General features: G+C 40.7%; 1 pseudogene; it reads left to right on the plus strand.

The window, feature by feature from the left end:
- The first annotated feature begins 8236 nt into the window (after positions 1–8236).
- On the plus strand, positions 8237–9723 carry LOC121494481 (annotated as a pseudogene).
- Positions 9724–9935: the final 212 nt, after the last annotated feature.

Here is a 9935-nt window from a genome sequence, read left to right on the forward strand (position 1 = left end):
TTCCTGAAATAAATATTTTTAGTTGTTTATCCCCTTTTAGTTACAGCTTATTTTATAAAATCTTAAGTCAGGGAACAATGAAAACAACTCAGCTTGTTGAAAGAAACAAGTCTTAGCTCACAAGTAAAGCTCTATCTGAAATGCAAATGATAAACCCAGAGGTACTAAATGCTCTCAGAAACAAAAGAGTATCCCAAAACCCATGCAGTTAGTTTCCTTAAAATCAGAGGCCTGACAACCCTCAGACATTGACTCAGTAAGTTACTCATCAAAAATAGTCAGTGTTGGAAGAGAAAATAAAGAAATATTAGTTTCTTTTTTTTTTTTTTATTTTTGAAATATTAGTTTCAATGAACAATCTGGGCGCAAGTGAGTACAAAGACAAATGTCTCTGTGAAACTTAACCTAAGCACCTAAGTAAAGATTACTAAAATAGTACATTTATCTATACTTTCAAACAAATATGGTGGCTATGTTGACAGCAACATTAAGACTTGGGATTCCCCAAACACTCAAATATAGGAAATACCCTCATGGATAAACTCACACTAAGTTGGGTGTCAGGAGCACAAAAGAATGTCTGTTTACAGAGGGTGACACTGGTGTTTAGCACTCAGGGAAGGACCCCAAAATCCATTTAAGTGGATTTAAATGGCCCATTGTAGATCTACTTGTGACTAATTTTCTACTATCTCTAGAATCCACCAACGTCTTGCCCAGAAAATGTGTATACAAAGACTAGAAATCTCTTTTCAGTATCACACTGAGGAAAATTAAAATATCTCCCACCTTTCTTATCCCTTAAACATCCTTCAAACAATAGACCAATAAGATAAAGAGCTAATCACAGCACATGTGAGTGCTCTCACATTTTCAAGTGATAGAGCCAGACAACTGAATGTGAGACCTGGCTCCCCTCCTGCTAGCTATCCTGGGGGAAGTTACAGAAACATTCTGAATACTCCATTTCCTCCACTGGAAAACAAACTAATACTACTACATATCACATAGAGTTAGGAGGATTAGTAGAAAAAAATCCACGTAAAGGGCTCAGAACACTGCTTGGCGCTTGGTTAACTCGCCACATGTGTCAGCTACCATCAGCACCACCATGGATGTTAATCTTGCCTTAAAAATAAAATGAAGTGCACAGTGCTTTCTCATTCCGGACATGCAAACACAATCTGTAAAATAGCACACGGACAAGCCAGGCTGACTTCCGGCCATGTAGGAGAAACAATTTGTTTCACAAAGAAATCATGTAAGAGCCTTTCCCGATGATTCCAATGTACAAACAAGAGTGCAAGAGAAATAGCAAAAGCAATTTCATTTAGGATTGGAAAGAGGTACTGCCAAGGACTTTTGCTCTGCTCCTGGATCCTCACGGTAGGATTGAGATAACATTGATTAAGATAATGACAAGGATAAAAATTAAAGCTTCTATAGCCCTATATAAGGAACTATTTACATATATTATCTATACATTATGTAGATTATATATACATATATAGACTATATATGCATATATACATTTAATATATATTGTATACTTTGTATGTATTATCCCCATGCTCCTGGGACCCTTCATGTCTTCATCTTACAACATCAATAGGACATGGATTCAGGTCTTTTCATCCATCAGGCCACTCTATATGAACTTGCTCCAAATATTAACTTTGTGATCAAAATGTGCTACCCACGTCTAAACACAATAACCTACAACACTGCTCCGGTGGAGTGGCTGGGGTCCAAGTAGGGAAGAAGTACCACTTCTTTGCTGTCAGAATGATTAATGCCTAAGGTATCCAGCAGCACTTTTGGCCACCACTTCACACAAATAAAAACAATTAGGCTCCAATGGACTAAAATCCCTCAATCCCTCCTCCTCTAGTTGCTGCTGCTATATTATTTCCCATCTGACATTTTTCTTCTATAAATTATCCTTTTGTAAAATTTGCTTTATCATGCCCTCAATTGAATGTCTGTTTAGATGCTGATATTTGTATCTGTTCTCTATCCTTCCAACTGTCATGGTAGTGATAAATCTGCTTTACTAACTCTCAGTGAAGGTAGTGCTAATATTCTGGAAAATGATAAAGCCTAGAGCAGGGCCTTGGAGGCTTCTACCAGAGACCCATGACGAGGCTGACTTTGGTGCATTAATCAGCATTAGGTAGCTATAGGTATGGCTATTGCTCTAATGAGAAAGCCGCCAAAACAGCAGGAACAATCACCCTGTGTTATTTTCTTGTGCCTAATAAAAAATAATAAGAAATGAACCAAAGCAAAGGACATTTGTCATGTCTTGGGAAAATCAACATAACTACGTTCACACTGTTTCTCTATCACAAAACCTAAGACAGACCAATAATCCTATTACTTCATGAACCATGAATGGCTTCTAAGGCTGTCTTTTTTCCTCAGTATTAAGAAACAAGACACTGGCTTGATCATCTTCCCTGCAATCCTACCACAGAATCAAATCAAGTTCTTAAGTTATTCCTAAGGTCTTCCTCATTTGAAGTTCTGGCCATGTTGCACCATCTCCAGACTTTGGTCACACTCCCGTTCCCCAGAAGTCCTCCAGGTGAGAGGGGAGGACAGGGCACACCTTGGAACCTATGGAATAATTCTGATATCTTTACACTCCCAAACTCATCACCACACCCTGGGATTACACGATGGTTGCCAACCGGATTTTGCCAACTTATTTTGTTGGGCTATTTTGCTGGCTAATGAATAAACCAAATATTGTTTTTTGTTGTTGTTGTTGTTGTTGTTGTTTTATTCATGAGAGACACAGAGAGAGAGGCAGAGACACAGGCAGAGGGAGAAGCAAGCTCCATGCAGGGAACCTGATGTGGGACTCCATCTCAAAACTCCTGGACCACGCCCTGAGCCAAAGGCAGATGCTCAATCACTGAGCCACCCAGGTGTCCCCACCCAAGTATGGCTGAAAGTGGTATATGGGCAATTCAAGCACTCAAGGCTTACAGAATACCTATTTCTCTCTCACAAGGTCTTCCTGGCGTCTTGGCTGAAAGTGGTATATGGGCAATTCAAGCACTCAAGGCTTACAGAATACCTATTTCTCTCTCACAAGGTCTTCCTGGCGTCTTTTTCTGACCCCAAACCTTTACTAAGCATCATGTCTCATGTGTCAATGTGTTTATCCTTTATTTTGTCTTTTTTTTTTTTTACCTCTTTAAAAGAAATTAGTAAATCAATAAAGTGGAGGCAAGGTACAAATTCTGATTTCTTTCCTTTGTCTTATATAAATGCTTTCCCAACATTAATGTGCCTATCAATCACCTGGGGATCTTTTTAAAACTATAGATTCTTATTCAGCAGGAGGGCCTAGGGCTCTGCATTTCTAATAAACTCCTTGGGGATATGATGGTATCTGGTATCTGAACTGGAGTTTGGTTCTCAACTCTGATTGTACATTCACTTCACCAAGAGGCTTTAAAATATATCCGTGGCCAGAGCCCACCACAGAGAGGCCATTTAATTGGTCTAGGGTAAAGCTTGGTCATTATTTTTTCTCCACAAGCTTCCCATGTATAGAGTGGAGGATTAATGTTCTAGTCTAGTGTGTCTTGAGATTTAGTGAGCATCAGAATTCCCTGGTGGCTTTACTGAAACACACAATGCTGAGCCATTCCCTCACCCCTGCCCAAGTTTTAACTCTGTAGTCCAGGGTGGGAGCCGGTAATTTATATTTGTAACACTTTTCCAGGTGATGCTGGTGCTGGTGGTCCAAAGAACATACTTTGAGAACCACTGGTCAAATCTAAGTGATGATGCTACTATTCCCATGTTCTGGTTTTGCACAGACAGAAGGTTAAAACAAAGCAAAAGATACTTTTATTGGCTCTAATTCATTTTGCACATCACTCATTCTGGACTTTAGGCTTCAAACACTACTCTTATAGGTTACCGTTTTGTGGTAGTTTGCATTTGCTCATTTGCTCACTTTCCACCTTTTGCATAAATTTGTTGCAAACCAACTCAATGGAAAGTTTTCTGTACACCCACATTTGTCTCTTTAAATCATTTTTCTCTCCTTTCCTGAGATCATGACCAGAGATTCAGAATTCTAAGTGTCTTCTCCTGCTCTTGGGTCTGCCCATCCTATTTCTGATCTTGGGCTCATTACCATATTCTGACATTTTGAAGTCTATTTCTCCCAAGACTCATCTGCTCATTTGGCTATGGGCAGGCTACTATCCCCTGGCTCAGGAACTCAGATGATATTAACACTTTCCCCTGTCTTCTTCACCAGGCCTTCCTTCCTTGCTGATCTGAATTTGGTTCAGAAAAGCAATTCTTTTCTCTTCATTGTCTCTTATGAGTTATAATAGGCAGTGCTAGAACATTTAATCAAAAAATAATTTGAGCACCTGTTATATACTGGGCACTGCTCTAAATTCCTAGGGACATAGTGGTAAGAAGCCAAATCTTCTGTCCTCAAGAAGTTTGCATTCTAGATAAGGTGCCAAGCATTTTGCAGATGCTGCACTTCTATCCAGAGATGACCTCTTCAGGATGTGCAACCAGATATACTGTAGAACACTCCAACCCGAATCTACACTTCTCTCACTGCATTTCTTCTTTTCCTCCACTGCCCCCTCTTCTACTTAGAAAATTTGGACATGCTGACTCTTTATTTTGCTTGCCGTTACTTTATGTTTCATGTTCCTGTGGGCTCCAAGAGGATATGGACATCCAGGCAGGCAGATCCCCAGCTGTGTACACGCCTGGTTCCATAGCTGAGAAATTGCATTTGCCTCACAACTGCAGGGACCTATTCACTACAATAAAAGGAAATCCGAGGGAGAAATTATTCTTTTTTTTTTTATGATAGTCACAGAGAGAGAGAGAGAGAGAGAGGCAGAGACATAGGCAGAGGGAGAAGCAGGCTCCATGCACCGGGAGCCCGATGTGGGATTCGATCTCGGTCTCCAGGATCACGCCCTGGGCCAAAGGCAGGCACCAAACCACTGTGCCACCCAGGGATCCCAGGGAGAAATTATTCTAACTTTGAGTCAGCTAGCCATCTAGCAGCATCCATTGTTAGAGTAACTGGCATTTTTTTTTTTTTTTTACCTTCTCCTTTGAACATGGCTTTCCAGCCCGCTCTGCACCTGGTTATTGAGCTGGACAATGACAAAGACTATCTTGGTGACTGTCATCCTCCCAGTCGGCATTTCCTACCAGAGAGATTAGGTCAGGCAAATCACACTGGTTCTTGAGCCAAGGGGGCAGGGCTGCCCCTGCTACTACTCAGACATTGTTTGCATAGAGCTAGCACAAAGTTCATGAGGCACTTAGGCTCACACCATGTTAAGCAATTCGTATTCACCTCATTTAATCTTAAAAACAGCTCTATGTGGGAGGGGTTGATATCTTCATGTTAATGTGTAGTAAAAGGAAAGAGATAGTAGTAGAATAATTTCCCTAAAATCATGCAATTGGTAAATGACAAAACTGAGATTTGAACCCAAATCTCACTGACTCTGGAACCAGTACTATTAAACACTAAATTTCAATGCCTAAAGTATGCTTTCTTTTCACCCCAACATAATAATTACAATCACCATAACAAAATAAATCCCTAACCAGAATGAAATAATATTTTTACAGGATAAATGTATGAACAATTCATAATAATTACAATAAGAGAGACTATTAAGCAGTTTTAAAAGTGATTCAGAAGAATGTTGTAGAAAAACACTCTTAAGAGCACCTGCATGGTTCAGAGGTTGACTGTCTGCCTTTGGCTCAGGTCGTGATCCCAGGGTCCTGGGATCCTCATGGGGAGTCTGCTCCTCCCTCTGCCTATATTTCTGCCTCTGTGTGGCTCAACCACTGAGCCACCCAGGTACCTAATACTGATTTATTTTTAATTCCCTCCCTCCACAGTATAGTTTTTATTTTTTTCAGATTATTTATTTATTATTTATTTATTTATTTATTTATTTATTTATTTATTTATTTATTCATGAGAAGCACAGAGAGAGTCAGAGACATAGGCAGAGGGAGAAGCAGGCAACTTGCAGAGGGCCCGATCCGGGACTGGATCCCGGAACCTGGGATCACGCACTGAGCAGAAGACAGATGCTCAACTGCTGAGCCACCCAGGTGTCTTTCCCTGACAGTATAGTTTTGACAGAAACACAGATGCCAGGGATTAGGACTTACCGGGATCCTAGGAATTAGGAATGATGAACCATCCCACCTACCACAGCACCAGCCTCCCACTTGTCCCCAGCACACACTACCAAACTGAGAGACCATACTCCCAAATGCGCCGAATGAGAGCCTAGAAATGAAGTTATATACATGGGTCTTTTCCAAAGAGATGAAAAAATCATTGTCTATGGAATAAAACTGAAACATTTGTTCATATTATACACAACACAATCAATTCCAGATGGATTAAGGATAAAAATGTCAGAAGTAAAAAAGGCCTTTATGAGAAAATATAGGGAGATATCTTTCTAATCTTGAATGTAAGGAACAGTTTCTTAAGAACAGAGGCCTAAGGACGCCTGGGTAGCTCAGTGGTTGAGTGTCTGCCTTTGTCTCAGGTCATGATCCTGGGGTCTTGGGATGGAGTCCCACATCAGGCTCCCGGAGAGTAGCCTGCTTCTCCCTCTGCCTATGTCGCTGCCTCTGTCTCTGTCTCTCATGAATAAATAAATAAAATCTTTAAAAGAACAGAGGCCTAACCATAAAGAAACAATTGATGTTTTTTGATTATATTAAAATTAAGACTACTGTTAACCAAAAGATTCTTGAAAGAAAATGGAGGCAAAACTATAATCTGTAAGAAGATATTTACAATGCATACCCCAACAAAGGATTCATGTTAGAAATAGGAATAAATGTACACATGCATATTTGTGAAATACACATAAACATAAATAAAATGACACGTATATCCTGTAAGTAAGATAAAGAAAAACAACTCACTATTGGAAAGAACAGACATTGCACAGGAGAGGAAATCACATGACTAATAAACAGGAAGAGATGTTCAATTTCATTAATAATCAGAAAAAAGCAAATTGAGATCACAGTGAGAGAGCATTTTATACCCCACACTATTCAACTAGCAATGCCAGAAAAAATGTGAGTAAAAGAGATCTCATAAATGCTGATTTGAATGTTAATTGTACAACCACATGGACAAACAATTTCCATTTGATAAAGCTGAATATCTATGTTCCTTATCACCCGGCAGCTCTACTACCCCATAATGACTCAAAAAGCATTTTTCTGCAGGTGCCCCAGGAGACACGTAGAGGATGTTTATAGGAGTTCTGTTCACAATTACAAAAACCTGGAAATACTGCAGTGTCCGCTGGCAGAAAAAAGGACAAACAAACCACAGCATAGTTGTACAATGGAATATTAAGCAGCAATAAAATCCACAAAATTACTTTGATAGATATTAATAACATAATATTGAGTGAAAAAATTAAGTTCTAGAAGACAATTTACAAAATTCAGGATCATAATTACCTCTAGGGGAAAACAGGGGAACAAGATAAGGAAGAAGGCCACAGGAGAAGTGAATTATTGGTAATGGTGAATTCTTTTTTTTTTTTTTTTTTAATTTTTTTTTTGGTAATGGTGAATTCTTAGGTGACATATAGGTTAGCAAGTGCTCATTATATTATTAAACATAAAGAACGGTGTGCACGGATGAATGATGATGGTGCTTCATGTATCAAGGATGACAAGTACCTTTATGGCTACATACAAAATATGCACACTATAATCTCAACTAAGATCCTAATCTTTCTACTATATGTCTAGAAATGACCTGATTAGTGTGCTGCTTAGCCTATGTGATGAGCCACACTCCTCTAATAACACCAGAGTTAGCAAAACTCCATTGTATAATAATTTTCTCAGATCAGCAACTTTGTTAGATAGGTGGCTCTACTCCCATTTCAGGAGGACAAAACTAAGGAGTAATAGAGCTAATTAAGTCAATTGCACTAGTCTTATTTCCATCCTCATGGATCAAGAATCCATGAAGAGTCAAAGCTACAGCTTTTCTTCATGGAAGACATACCACTTTGCTCCTTCATAAGATTCAGAACTTGGTTTAATTAGCCTAATGTTCTGCTAAGTCCCCACTTAGAAACATGAATCTTGTGCTTCTATCTGGTAATGACAAAAAGTTAAGGTCAGGGGAGCTTTCATCACCATTGTTGCTGCCATGAGTCGCAGCTATAATGATGAACTACAGTTCTTGGAAAAGATCAATAAAAACTGAAGAATCAAGAAGGGCTTCATGCCCAACATGCAGGTGGAAGGTTTTCTATATGAATGACGCTCTGGAAAAATTAATGTTTGAGGAATTAAGAAATGCCTGTCAAGGTGGTGGTGTTGGTGGCTTCTTACCAGCCATGAAACAAATTGGCAATGTGGCAGCCCTGCCTGGGATTGTTCATAGAGATGTTGGGCTTCCTGATGTCCATTCAGATTATGGGTTTGCTATTGGGAATATGGCAGCCTTTGATATGAAAAACCCCGATGCGGTGGTATCCCCAGGTGGGGTCAGATTTGACATCAACTGTGATGTCCGCTTGCTAAGAACCTATTTAGATGAAAGCGATGTCCAGCCTGTGAAGGAGCAGCTTGCCCAAGCTATGTTTGACTATATTCCCGTCGGAGTGAGTTCAAAAGGTGTCATCCCCATGAGTGCCAAAGACTTGGATGAGGCCTTGGAGATGGGTGTGGATTGGTCCCTGAGGGAAGGCTATGCCTGGGCTGTGAACAAGGAGCACTATGAGGAGTACAACAGGATGTTGCAGGCCAACCCCAATAAGGTCTCTGCAAAGGCTAAGAAAAGAGGCCTTCCTCAGTTAGGGACCCTGGGAGCAGGCAACCACTATGCAGAAATCCAAGTTGTGGATGAGATTTTCAATGATTATGTTGCTAAGAAAATGGGCATCGACCATAAGGGACAAGTATATGTGATGATCCACTTGGAAACAGAGGCTTGGGCCACCAAGTAGCCACACTGGTAGCTATGGAAAAAGCCATGAAAAGAGACAAGATTATAGTCAACAACCATCAGTTGGCTTGTGCTTGGATTGCTTCCCCAGAGGGTCAGGACTATCTGAAGGGGATGGCAGCTGCTGGGAACTATGCCTGGGTCAACCACTCTTCCATGACCTTCCTAATCCATCAGGCTTTTGCCAAGGTCTTCAAAACAACCCCTGATGACTTGGACCTACATGTGATCTACAACATTTCTCACAATATTGCCAAAGTAGAACAGCATGTTGTGGAAGGAAAGGAACGGACAGTGTTGGTACACAGGAAGGGATCCACTTGGGCTTTCTCTCCTCACCATCCCCTCATTGCTGTGGATTACCAACTCATTGGTGGCACCATGGGCACCTGCAGTTGCATTCTTACTGGCACCGAGCAGGGCATGACAGAGACCTTTGGGACGACTTGCCATGGATTAGGCCATGCATTGTCCTGAGCAAAATCTCATTGTAATTTAGATTTCCAGGATATCTTGGACAAACTGGCAGATATGGAAATCACAATCCAAGTTGCCTCACCCAAACTGGTTATGGAAGAGGGTCCTGAGTCCTATAAGAATGTGACGGATGTGGTGAACACCTGCTATGATGCTGGAATCAGCAAGAGGGCCAATAACTGAGACCAATCGCTGTGATCAAAGGATAGAATGCTGACTGCAGCCACCAAACTCCAATGCCCCTCATGGGATGGAGGTGGACTGAAACTCCTCAGACATCAAACTCAAGACCTGACAGGTTCCAAAGTGCACAGCTGTAACTGCCCATTCCAAAGTGGCTGGCGGGCAGCTGCTGCCTTCAGGAGCCAGTGGTGTAACATTATTTTTTGGGAAGAGTAACATTGCCCTCATTTGGAAAGGG

Source organism: Vulpes lagopus, chromosome 7 (assembly GCF_018345385.1).
Source record: "Vulpes lagopus strain Blue_001 chromosome 7, ASM1834538v1, whole genome shotgun sequence".
NCBI lineage: Eukaryota > Metazoa > Chordata > Mammalia > Carnivora > Canidae > Vulpes > Vulpes lagopus.